The 14,270-nt window shown below is 28.5% G+C and overlaps 1 long non-coding RNA gene across 2 annotated transcripts; it reads right to left on the bottom strand.

Annotated features, from left to right (window-relative positions):
- Positions 1–800: 800 nt before the first annotated feature.
- LOC102579125 (uncharacterized) lies at positions 801–1,537 on the bottom strand. 2 transcript variants are annotated; one of them, XR_001474106.1, is made up of 3 exons: positions 1,461–1,537; positions 1,283–1,364; positions 801–1,210 (listed from the first exon to the last, which is right to left on the bottom strand). It is a non-coding gene; the product is annotated as an uncharacterized lncRNA (long non-coding RNA). The 2 variants fall into 2 exon arrangements; XR_001474107.1 differs by having other exon boundaries at positions 1,283–1,361; positions 1,461–1,522.
- Between the last annotated feature and the right edge of the window lie 12,733 nt (positions 1,538–14,270).

Below are 14,270 nucleotides of genomic sequence, written 5' to 3'. Positions count from 1 at the left end.
GTTTTGAATGGATTGTTGTCACTTTTTTCACATTTTGAATGAATTGTTTCTTTTATTTTTGTGTATGGTTAATAACCGAATAACCAAACCAAAACCGAAACCGATAACCACTAAACCGGTAAATGTATATTATATTTGGTTTGGTTTGGTTTTGATAATTTTAAAACCGATAAAGTTGGTTTGGTTTTGGTTTTGACCAATAACCGATCCAAACCAACCCGTGAACACCTCTAATCGCAACTATTATTGCATCTAATTTTTTTCAATACATTTTCTAATTGTTTAATGTTGTCTTTGATTCCTGTTTGACACAATAATTGCAAATTTGCAATTGAGATTGAAATTTACGTATTGAATTATTGGATTTTGGACTATTATGTGTAGATGTTCTAGAATTTGACATATTGGAGATGGTGAGAAGAACGAGTTGTTGTGGTATTTGTGAGAATATATTTAGGTTATAAGATACATAATTAAGAGTTTGCATTGGAAGAGATAGCTTATTGTTTTGTAAAATAATTGGGTTGTGCACAATATGTTTATGAAGGCAGTATTTTTTTTAAAACTATTTGGTTGAAGAAAATGGCTAAGAGCTTATTCTAGCAATTAGAACACGAACTTAGTGTGCTTTGATTTAACTTTTTTTGCTATGTTATGATATTGTGATGAGGCAACTAGGATCTGTGAAAAATAGACAGATTGGATTCAGGTGAGAATAATTTTTTATTGGATGTCTTCGTAATTATTGGATAATAAGATATACCAACACCATTAATTCATGTCCATCTGTGAAGCAAAAATGCAACAACTAACGGCCACTTTGTGCTGTCTTGTTAATGATATCACTATTTGAAATGTAACTGCAAATTAGATTATTTTCTTCATTCAAATGTAAACTCAAGAAGTTCTTCGCACAATCTAAACTCCATTGTTGATCGAGTATTAGACTTTTTTATTAATCTTGCACGAGTTTGTTTTGAATATGAGAGCATGCATCCCAATATTAGGGGAAAAGAAGCTAAGGTAGTTTATGTGTGTTGCATAATGGGGGCATGATGCATCTCGTCAGGCTGTTGGGGTAATTGAATGTCCAAAATCTCTACTCTCCGGTTCATTTTTTTCCTGATTCTTATGGCTATATCTGCCGGATCAAACCGCCCCATTATGCTTATTCTCTTCTCTTGCTTCTCAATCAGATGCATCTCTATTTCTACACATATATAATAGAGTTTAATTTAATTTGGATCCATCAACAAAGAATTAATTATATGTGCCAGCTTACCTTTCATTCGCAGAATGATTCTTCTCATTTTCTTGCAACAACAAGGGCAATCTAGATTAACCCGCATCACCATGCATACCTGCTGCCATTATATATATATATATCAATTGCAATTATAATTATATATATATATGTACGTACCTTCCAAAAATTATATATAATATATTGGAGTAGTTACCTGTCCTGACATGAAATAAAGGTACAATGTTATGTTATGTTGGGACAAAACCTCAATTTTTAGTGATGATATATGAACCTTAGCCTTTTGTAATAAGTAATAATACTAATACTAGCTAGAGGAATCATTCTTTTAATTACTTGGCCCGCTAAGAAGCCTTTGGAATGAGGGTTACGTTACGTCATACCACAATTAAAATTTACTAGGCTTCTTTTTCAAGGGTAGGTGTTACCTAATATTAGATTCATCAAAATTCCATTCTTTTCTTGAACCAAACCACACCCATTAAGAAATGTGACAAGCTCATTTTACCTAATTCTTACTTCTAATTATCGTCAGTGTTAGATTAAAAATGTTTAGTTTTGAAATGTATAAACATATATATTTATATATAGGACTACTTTAAATCCCATCCATCTCAAATTTAAAGGACCATGTATGTCGTGCTAATATATAACAAGTATATTCCGGGTTATGGATCAAATGTAAATGACTTATTAAAGCAAAACAAATGAAAGTAACTTTCATATGTCATTTCTGTAACTTGAATGATTGGAATAATCCCAATAGGCATTCAATAGGTAAATATAACCTTAATCGTAGCATAAAGAGCATCCTGATTCTCTGTGTGTGCTTGAGACTTGATAAACGTATTTTGAGCTTAATGCTCGAAATTAAAATTTGACTCAAAAAGCACATAAAACTTATTAAAGCTTTTGGAATGTCATTCCTTAACCAAATCAATTTTGAATCCTTACCCCTTAATTTTTGGTCTGCTTTCTATTTTTCATCAATGATCCATTTCATAGCTAGGCCAGAAACTATCAAATATTTGATTGATTCCAAATGCTTTTAATCGGGATAGAGGCTAAGGTAAAAGTGATAAAAAATGATAGATGTCTTTAAAGACTTTGGTGAATAACAAAAAAGAAGAGGAGATTATGGAGGTGTTTGTTATGAGGAAATTATTTTAAAAAAAAATTGAAGTATTGTTTCTACTTATTTTCTATTGATAGATAAATATACATAAAATATTATATAGTATAATTTAAGCCAAAGAGAGTGGGGGGTTGGGGTCGGATGGTGGAGTTGTTAGGAAGATACTACAATGTTGATATTAGATTGGAATTATAAAGTAGTAAATAACTTATCACAAACACTGTGTCGTGGCGAGCCACTGCCTTGAAAGTGATTTCAGCTCGACTCCGATGCAAATCGTTGTAGCATGTCGCTTCCCAAGGTTCCACAATTACTCTCAAACACGTGCCCTCGTGACTGAGAGTTTGGAGGTTGCCCAAAACAAATTGCTCAAAAATATTCTAAAAATAAGAAGGAATGAGGGAAATGTTTTCCTTTCCTTTTTGTTGGTTGTCTTAGCATTCACAAAAGACACTACTTATATAGGAAACTTCTGTAGGAGTTATTGTAGATTCAAGAGTTAATTTTGATAACACATTGTAAATCTTAATGACATTAAAGACCATTGCATCACATTCTACAGAAACTCTCGTTTTGTTTTGGAACGGAAAATTTATTCTCTTTATAACGTATTTTACTTTGTATTTCTTTGCATCAATAAATGAATAAGTGAGAATTAATATCACAGGAGTAAGAAAGGCTGAAGTAAGTATCAGTATGCAAAGTTACTCATGAAACTTGTTTTTGTTAATTTTGTTAGAGAAGCCAACACACACACATATATATATATATATATATATATATATATATTTTAAAATAAAACAAAATATTTTAATCAGTGCAAAAGATTTTTTAGGCAAATGATGATGAGCATGATAATGGAAAGATTTAAATCATTGTAAAGGAGTGAGGAATAAGGTACAATGTTTTTAATAAAATTGAGTCAAGAGGTGCAAGAGGAGAGGAAGAAGCGCATGAGGAAAGCAAATATTGAAGCTTCTTCTTTTGCATATTCACAAGTTAGAGTCACCTTCTTCTCCACCACACTTCCTAATATAGATTTCGTTTCTCCTGCAATCCAAACCAAAATAATACTTAAATATACCATCAACCTAAGCCTTCAAAGTTTTGATAAATATACGTATGTACTATCAAAAATAATTTTAAAATATTTATCATTTATTTCTCATTATATTTTTATGTTGACCCTTCTTTTTAACAAACAGGCACATGACCAGATTAAAAATAAAATAAATAACACTTTACAAACTCATTAATTTAACATTTCCCCAAGTGTGGGAATGAGTTAAATGGGTGGGTTTGAAAAGTGAATCGAAAAGAGACAAATTTATGAAAGAATTGAAATTAATTACTCTATAATAGTCTAATTTGATTTGAAACGGAGAGAATATATGAAGAGTTCATTTTATCTTTAAAACGGAGAGAATATATGAAGAGTTGGTAATCGATTTAAGATGAGATTTTATTAAAGGCTTTGATATTCTGCTTTAAAGAGAGGATAAATTTGATATCATATTTAGTTGTAGAGGTTAAGGGATTTGAAAAAAGTTTCATCAATTTGGGGAAAATAGTACATAATGGAGAAATTTTTTAAAACTTGCAATATTATCATTTGTACAAGTAGACCTCTCCAATGAGCAGAGGTTGACGAGGAATGGGCTGCATTCGCATGCGGCATGCCAAGTGTGATAGAGCTCCACTTAAAACGGAGGTCTTTGTGAACCGCTTAAAATACCCTTCAACTAGGTAAATTGGTATAAAATTATTATTCTTCTATCGGACCTAAAATGTCCTTAACGTCAACCTTTTGACTCTATTTTGCCTTCATCTTTAACAACCTAAATTCATTAATGACGTGTCACTATTTTATTAGCTACTAAATAAATTATTAGCTACCATAATAATTAATTTAACTAATTAAAAAAGAGCAACTTTCACATATAGCAAATACAAAAATCATATTTGTATGATATAGCTATAGTTTGCATAATTGCGCTCCATAGCAAACATAAAAAATGTATATTTCGCTATACATATATAAAAGAAAGCAGTTGTATAAAAAAGGATAATTTTGTACCAATTCGCATAGTTAAGGAATATTTTAGACCGTTTTTCCGTATTTGTTATATAAATTAGAAATATTTGTATTTATACTTAAAATATAAGGATGAATATATAGAAAGGAGCATATTTTTTATTTGGTTGGATGATTTGTAAAACTAATTAAAGGTAAAAGGGCGAAGACATAATTATTGGATAAATTTTCCAAGAAATTCGGTGGAATCCAATGCCAAATAAAGCGAGTGGTCCAAGAAATCAAGTTGTATGAATAGTGACTTGTCGTCAGCATATGTTTTCACTCTCCACAATCTTAACAACCACATTAGTACACTCCTAGGCAGCTCCAAGAAGAAAAAAAAAATGCATAAATACAACAGGTCAAGCATTTAAAAACATGAATCACAATCGTATAGCCAAACACTAAAGTTAGTGGAAGAAGCAAAAAACTCCAAATTCATCTATGCTTTGTTGTTGAATACTACTATGTTATAGTGAAATTCCATCTGCTAGAGTAACTACGTACTTTAGCAATTAATTAAGACATATATAGATAATAGATACAATTACAAAGAAAAGAGAAAATGAGCTACTTATTAATTACTCTTATAAAAAAAAGTAAAACATATCAAATAATGCTCACCTTTCCAACTTGCTCATCATCAGAATCTAGTGTCCTCTTTTTATATCGATCAACACTACTAAGGCATTTTCATGAAACTAAAATACCATACAAAGTCAACTTGCTAATTAATTTGAGTACAAAGACCAACTCAGTTCACAATGACTTGATACATTATTTTTACAAAAACATACAGGAACAAATTAGTTAGTTAGTTTTAATATCTCTTCTCCAAAATGCTCCCTTCAAATGTTGGTCGCCCTAGGTAATGAAATAACAAAAGCTTTAAATTATCGGGGTCTCCTAAGCAAAACCAAAAATTGAACATCAACAACAAACCCAAATATGAAGAAAGTGAAAACTTCACAACAGACTTGAATCTATTTTTTCTCAAGATTATCAAATTGGGCCAAAAACCAATTTTAATTAATTTTATACATTACCTGAGATTTTTTAGTAGACGATGGAAGAAACAATAAAGGAATAATTGTTCACTTGATATTATAACTACAGCAAGAAGAAATCGTAGAGAACAATGAATGAATAAGTGAAAGATGAAGGGAGACATAAACAATTAAGACACCTCTACTAAAACACGTAAGCTATGATGAAGAATTGAAAACACAAATACACCCTCAGATTTGAAATAAAATACATTAAGTATGAAATAAGCCATTTCTAATATAATAGTAATATATACGTGTCCGCGCGTTGCGCAGAAATTATTAAAAAATATTTAATTGTTAGAATACATTACACTATTTTGATTTTATAAAAATATAAATGTCATCTTATTTTCGATGCAATGTACTTAATAACATAATTTTATATAACCAAAGGAACAAATCATCGCATGTGCACGATCATCAAATAATATTTTTGATAAAAATAAATATTATAATTATATATTCTTAAACAAACCTTTCAAAAATATATCAGTATTAAAATTTAATAAGAATGCATTAATTAAGAGAATATATGGGTACACTTTCTCAAATTAAAATATGAAAAAAAAAACACAATTATTCATTACTCATTCTTTCAATGGAGAAATTTTGTGTAAACTAAATAATTTATTTATTTTTAAATTTTTCTCATAATAATATTAAAATATTTATCTAATAATAAATTCTTGTGTTAATAGTTAGTTAAAAATCTGAGTACAAAAATACATCACAACTCTTTATTCATTTCAAATTGATCAAATTTTTACTCTTCTACTACTCTAATTGTTATCTAAGTAAAGATAAACATTTTTTTAGAAAAAATGACTAATTCCTCACGTACCGGAAAAAAGTGACACTTAAAAGTACCTAATTTTAAAATATTAAATATATATTTTTAAATCTAATTTTATAAATTTAAAACTGCTGAACTCTCGATGTGTGCGTTTGTTAAATTGATTATTATTTTTTCATGATAATTATTTATTTTTAAACGTCACATAGATGAATATTTAAATATAAAAATATCATAAAAATAAATAATTTTTAATTCAGCGCGCGAGGACCAATATATATTTATAATAAGGGATAAGGGTCTGAAAAATACCTCAACTTTGGCCGAAATTGTTGTTACGATACCAAACTTTAATGATGACCTATTACCCCCAGACTATTTAATATCGTATTTTAAACATATATATTTGCCCACGTGGACATAAAAAATAATGCAAAATTATAAATAGTAATGTGTCCACGTGGGCACATATATACCTTTAAAATACACTATTAAATAGTTTAGGGGGTAAAAAATACACTATTAAATAGTTCAGGGGAGTAATATTAGGTCATCCATAAAGTTTGGTATCGTAACAACAATTTCGGCCAAAGTTGAGGTATTTTTCAGATCCTTATCCCTTTATAATTTTAAATTGAAGTTTCAAACTATTTAATTTTTAGTTATGTATAAACTAATCTTAATAAACTTTATTATAACACCTTTTGAAACTATTTAGAAGGGGAAGTTAGAATTTTTTTAATGTGCAATTTAGTAGGAGTGGATAATGTCTAGATTCATTTTACATAAATATATTTCTACCTCTCTTATTGTTTTGCATACCAAAATAAATTGAAATGTTGAGGAAAAATGAATTGGAAGTATATTTGTTTCCACTACTTTTTTATGCAAAAATTTTAAAATTGACAAAGAAAACGTGAAATTGACTGATTTTAAAAATACTCTGCATTTTTTTTGCTATAAATAAGGCATAGTTATGGAAAAATAATTAAAATATTTCAAATTAAAAATTTAAATTTGAATTTAAAAAAAATTGTAAAAAGATAAAGTAATAGTAAAAATTTGAAATTTAGTATTTTCGGTTTTTTTTTTCTTTCTTTTTTAGTGTTTGCAATTTTTATCTTTATTTTTAGATATTAATTAATTTTAATTATTTTTAAAAAGCTTGTTTTTGAAATATGATAACTTCCCACAAAAATAGAATTACAAACAGGCTTATTAATATTTTAAATTAAAACAATTAATGTAGAAAATCAACATTTATTTTGCTATAAATAAGGAGTTGTGACTTAATATAAACGTGCATATCAAAAACAACTTATTATAAGATAATATTGTAAATTTGTTTGAAAGAATGTGAACATTTAGGAATATGTAAACTTAGTTCATTATCTAAATTTGATGATAATATTTATTTTGCATTATTTTATTTTTTTTAAAAAGATATTCAAAATAATAAATGCTCTAACCTATCAATATTATTCTCTGGTTAAAATAATAAAGATATGAGAAAATTTAATCATTAGATTAAATTAAATTATTCCTAACAAAAGTCATATCAAATATAAACAAAAAACACACCAACCATTCTGCAAAAAAAAAAAAAAAAAAAAAAACTTAATATCATTAAAAATATTTTAAAAAAATAATCAACAAAATCTAACAATTTGCAATAATTATTAACCAATATATATAACTACAACATCTCATTCTAAGTTTAGTTTTTTAATTCAATATTCAAAAATGTAATATACAGATAGATATATTAATTTGAATATCCTCCTATCTATTGTTAACAAATAGTAACAACATCTCATTCTCTTAACATGAAAATACTTAACTATAGAGATAAAAACTGTTAGCATAATACATAAATTCACGGACCTTATAATGGTTGCATGGATTTGATCTCCCTTCAAATACTAATACACCAATATAGATTAGGAATTAGTACATTATATAAGTTTGAAAAGTAGACAATTCTTTAATGTTAGCAGAAAAAGAAAGGTATACATGAAGCACCTTCATGTTGGAAAAGTTTCTTTCATAATATGCTTTTCCTCATACAAATTAGTTTTGAATATAGTCTATTGCTATGATTTATAATCTATAAAGAGGAACACATCTTCTATTCCCATGAGAAAATGATGGGCGTGACTCGTGAGATCCTGCAATGGGAAATGAGGAAATTGGAACGATGTGTAAATTATGTAAGACAGTTTAAGTAAGTTATTCTCATGTTTAGGTAGTTTTGGATTTCATTTTTATTTTAAAATGTTGATCTACAAATTTTTTGTAAAACATTTTTAAAAAAAATTCCAATTTTGTAACAGTAAAATGATTATGGTGCATAATTATTTTCCTCTTTTTTGTTTTAAAAAATTATATTTTGAAAAAAGTTTAAAAAGAAATGTATAGTTATTGTGCACAATTTGATTTCTTAAAAACTGAAAAAATAAATCCTAAAAAAACTATTATAGTTTTTCTGTCTGTTATTTATTTAATTATATGCACAAATTTAAAATTCAAAAATGATAGTAGTGGGTATTTTTAGCATAGTGTAAAAGTAGGATAAAATTTGTTTTCATTTTTTTAACTACATATTTTATTTTTTTGACAATCAATTTTAAAATTTTAAAAAAATTCTGTTTATTTTTTTAACATTTTAAATTGAAAATAACTAACTAACACAAATTGAAATTATTTAAAAATTAAATTTTTAAAATTGAAAATTTTGTGGTACTGACTGACACGTGATACTTTTTCTTCTCCTATATATATATATATACAAAAGGAGAAACATCTATAAGATTCACAAACTATAATTAATCAAATCAAACGAACTTAGAAGAAGAATTAGAATTAGAAGACGAAAAGGAATTTATGAATGTAGAAATAATACAAGAAGGATATGAAGTAGATGAAGCTTTGCAAGAAGATGAAAAAAGATATAATAATAATAACAATATAACTTTTAAATGTAAAGGATGTAAGATAGGAAATATGGGTATAGCAGAGGTAGAAAAACATTTTAAAACATGCAAATTCAGAACAAATAATCTAGGATATAGAGAAGAGTATAATAACCAAGAAAAATTAGAAAGCCTTGAAAAAATAATTAAAGATATAAATGTTAGCGAAGATGAAATAGAAAGAAATTCAATAATAAGTCAAAAAGAACTTATGGAATCCACTAGTTCAAGTGCTAGTCCATTTCAACGAACTGCCCAACCACATACGATAGACACAAGTACAGAAAATATACCAAGAAGAAGAGTATTTAGGGTAAATTCGGACACGGTAACTGAAAATGTAAGACCAATGGGTAGAAGGATGCCTATAGAAGAACCTATTAGGTTATAAGAAGGGGGAAGTAAAGGAAAAATATTAAACATAGCGGCACATGATCAGCAAATGTGGAATGCGGTAATAGACTTATGGAAAGGAATAGTAGTCGCAGACTATATAAAAATATACCAAGATGCAGACGCAGAAACAATGTATAAATACATGGAAACCTTTCTAGGAGAATCTGCAAAAGCTTTATGGGAAGCATATAAATCTAACTTTCCACAAGAATTCCAAGCATTAGTAAATATGGGAGCAAACCTATATAATTTTACAAATAAAATACATAGTCTAATTACAGGAGAAGACCCAAATAGTGGCTTAGTAGTACTACAAAGAAATGCTTTAATAAAACTGGAACAGTTAACATTACAAGTTGGTTCCACATCAAAAACTTTCTAAAAGATTATTATTATTATTGCACAATTAGTGGAAATTCTTTTGATGAAGAATTAGGGAAGAAGTTATTTAATAATTTACCAGGAGCTTAGGTAGAGAAATAGAAGAAAGATGGTATAAAAGAGACGGAGTAATACAAAACCCCAATGGTAAATAGTCTATAGGACACAAAGTACAACACCTAATGGAAATACTAACAAAAAAATGTACAAATATACAAAAACAACTAAAGCAGAATGAAATGGGTTTCTGTAAAAATGTTATATATACAACCCAAAGTTATGATAAATAACAAAGTAAATCAAAGAAAAGATACAAGAAGCGTCGACCGTACTATAATCAGCAATATAATAATAATAAAAGATACTATCTAAGAAGGTTTTCAGCCAAGAAGCCATATCTAAATAAAGATAGACATGTTAGAAAATATTGAAACGACGGGAACTATAAAAATAAGCTAGAATGCTTCACATGTGGAAGTATAGAACACTTAGCAAATGTATGTCCTAAAAGAAATAACAGTAGAACTAGAAATTCGCAATTAACAGAAGATTTTCAAGAGACGTTGATTAATGTAGATGAATATATGTCAGATAATGAGAGTATATATTCAATAGTAAGTGTAGAGATAGAAGAAACAACACGGTCTGATGAGTCAGATTCAGCTAATGAAGAACTAATAAATGAAATAGGATTAAAATTAAAAAACATAGACTTGGAACAATTACAAATAAGTACAATGATGAATATTTCACAAGAATGTACTCATGAGTTTGAAAGAAATAAAGGAATAGATAGTAACCAATGTATCCTATGTAGATGGTATCCAAGCAGAGAAAAAAGGGCAAAATGTAAGTTTTGTTATGCGGAAGGATGTATCACATGCATAGAAAAGTTATTAAAAATAAAAGTAAAAGAAGGGCGTGAAAATAGAGATATAAGTAATGATACAATAAACTTACGAATAATAACATTAGAAAGTAGGATAAATGAATTAGAACAAAAGGTAATGTTGTTAGGAAAAGGAAAATAAAAACTTGAAGAAAATATGACAGAATCAGTACAAAGAACAAAAGAATGGGTGATGTGCAAAACATCTGCCCAAGAAGCAGAATTAATGAATATAGAAACTATGATAAATCATTATGAGAATTTAATATGTAATGAAGATAAAAATTCACTACTATTAAAGTACTAGCTAGACTCAGAATACAGGATATTGAGTTAGAAACCTTAGCATTGGTAGACACAGGATGTACATGTAGTATAATAAACAAAAGGATTTTACCACAAAAATTAATAAGAACCTTAGACAAGCCAATTGCAGCAATGCAAATGGATGGAACGTATAATACATACCAACATTATATAGGAAGGACGCAGGTAAGTTTTGTCAATACATATAATGAATTTTATAAATCAATGTACACACTTGATAGGATATGGATACGAGACCTTAACATAAATGTAGATTTTGTATTAGGATTAAAATTTATGATACAAAATAATGGAGGAACATTAATTACAAGAGATGGGGTAATATTCTTTAAACATCTGACTTATACACCAGTACAAACTATTAAATTTGAAACAAAAGGAAGACAAACTGGTATATCTCCAAACACTTCCGACAATGATAGCTTACGACATGTTGTAAAGACTGCAAAAATAAAAGCCAATGTTGTAAAGACCTAAGACATAAGGAACAATACGAAGAAGAAGAATATGATATAAGGGAAAAAGATTATACTTTAATAGAAGTAGAAAATGAATTCTATAATTTTTCAAACAGGAATCGATAGGATAGGTACAATTAGAAGTCCTAAAGACTTGGACAATATAGTAAAAATATTAGACGAAATGGAAATAATAGGGGAGAAACCTTTAAAATAATTGGGAAAATAATAAGGTAGTATGTAAATTAGATATCATAAACCCTGAATACATAATAAAAACAAGTTGCTATTGAAGCAACTAATCAAGACTTGGAAGATTTTGGTGTGCAGATAAAAGAATTACTAAGTTTAGGAGTAATAAGAAGGTCTACGTCAAAACATAGATCAGCAACATTCATGGTAAGAAATCATAGTGAGATAGTGCGAGGTAAAGCAAGAATGGTAATTAATTACAAAAGACTTAATGATAATACAAGAACAAATGCATATAAATTATCGGATAAAAATGAATTAATCAATCGAATCCAAGGAAAAAGGGTATTTAGTAAATTCGATTGTAAGTCAGGATATTGGCAAGTAAAAATGCATGAAGAAAGCATAGAATGGACAGCATTCACTTGCCCTAAAGGACATTTTGAATGGCGCCAATATTTCAAAGAAAAATGGATACTATATTTGGAGACTATAAAAGGTTTGTCTTAGTATATGTAGATGATATCTTAGTATTTAGTAAAGACATTAAAGATCATTTAGGACATCTACAGACAATGTTTCGATTATTTGTGAAAAATGGAATAATAGTAAGTAAAAAGAAAATGGAATTATGCAAGAACCATATAAATTTTTTAGGAGTAACATTAGGAGAAGGAAAAATTAATTACAACTACATATAGCGACAAAAGTATTAGATATGCCTGATAAATTAGACAATACAAAAGATTTACATATGCTAGAAACTTTATTAAGGACTTAGGAAGACTAGCAGGACCATTATACTCAAAAACAGGTAGCAAAGGGCAAAAACATTTCAACACAGAAGACATTAAATTAGTACAACAAATTAAAGAGAAAGTTAAAAATATTCCAGAATTAAGTATACCACTAGAAACAGATTATTTAATAATTGAAACAGATGGTAGTTTCCAAGGATGGGGAGCTGTATTAAAGGGTAGACCAAATAAATACAGTGATAAGACAGAAGAAAAGATTTGTGCTTATCAAAGTGGAAAATATAAAGATAAAGAAAATATGAGTAGTATAGGTGCAGAAGTTTTAGCAATAATATATGGCCTCAATAGTTTTAAGTTATATGTTTTAAATAAAAATGAAATACTAGTACGGACTAACTGCAAAGCCATAGTTAAATTTCATCAAAAGATAAACCAAAAGGCTAGTAGCAAGAGACGATGGCTAAACTTTATGGATACTATATCTATTTATCCAAATGTTATCTTTGAATATATAAAAGGAAAAGATAACAGTCTAGCAAATCAGTTAAGTAGACTAAATATAAAAATAACTTAACTATACATTTGTTTTCAGCATGAGACCAACAGGTTCAATAGATAAAGGCAAAGGAGTAGCTTCAGCATCAGACACATACGCTCAGACTCTATTAGGTAATATGAAGTTTAGACCTCAGACAACAACACTAGAAATGATGGACCGTATGTACTTCGGTAAGCATAATTTAATATGTTACCCAAATTCAAATTTATCTTTTAGAGAACTGCCAGAATGTGTGTTAGATAAACCTCAGAAATGTTTAGCAGACAATTTATGGATGACATATAATAAGAAATATAGTAAATATTCTATAGCCTCATTAAATGCATTATGTCAATATTTTACCGACAAAAGTAGAGAGAACAAATTTAAATATTATGTGGTAATACATGGTAAAACTAATGGTATTTTTCAAACTTGGATAGAAGTACTAGACTCTATAAACGGAGTTAAAACTCCTCTTTTTAAAGGTTTTAATGATTTCACTGAAGCTTTAGATTATGCAAGAGGGATACTTGGTCCAAATTACTATATCTCTCCAGCCCTCAGACAAAATCCACAAAAGACCCCGCAATATAACATCCAAAAAGACACAGATAAAATAATCTTCTGCGACCACTGTTACACAATGACTGAAGCCTTCAAAAGACTAAATGCAAAGGTAGAAGCCTTACTCCAAGAAAATGCTAAACTAGTGGAGCAAGTAAAGTTATTCAAAGACAAAGACTCCATTCAAAAGATTCACACCAATACACAGACTTCAGAACCGAGTTTTCCATCTCAAGATAAAATGGATGAGCAACGTGTGCATTCCCCAACGAATGCAAAAAGATCCACTGTATCGGATGATAAAGATACAACTAGTCTGTTTCAAACGGTAGCCGGTAAAGACACCTCAAACCCGTTTATGGCTATCACTTTGCCAAAAAGTGAAGATGAAGGTTCTTCATCAAGACGACGGTTACCCAGATCATTTACTCAGGTAGAGACAATAACAAAGAAAACTATGCTCCATAAAAAGAA

Source organism: Solanum tuberosum, unplaced genomic scaffold, assembly GCF_000226075.1.
Source record: "Solanum tuberosum cultivar DM 1-3 516 R44 unplaced genomic scaffold, SolTub_3.0 scf00146, whole genome shotgun sequence".
NCBI lineage: Eukaryota > Viridiplantae > Streptophyta > Magnoliopsida > Solanales > Solanaceae > Solanum > Solanum tuberosum.
Note: the sequence above shows the minus strand (reverse complement) of the source record. Positions and strands in the feature narration are given on the sequence as shown.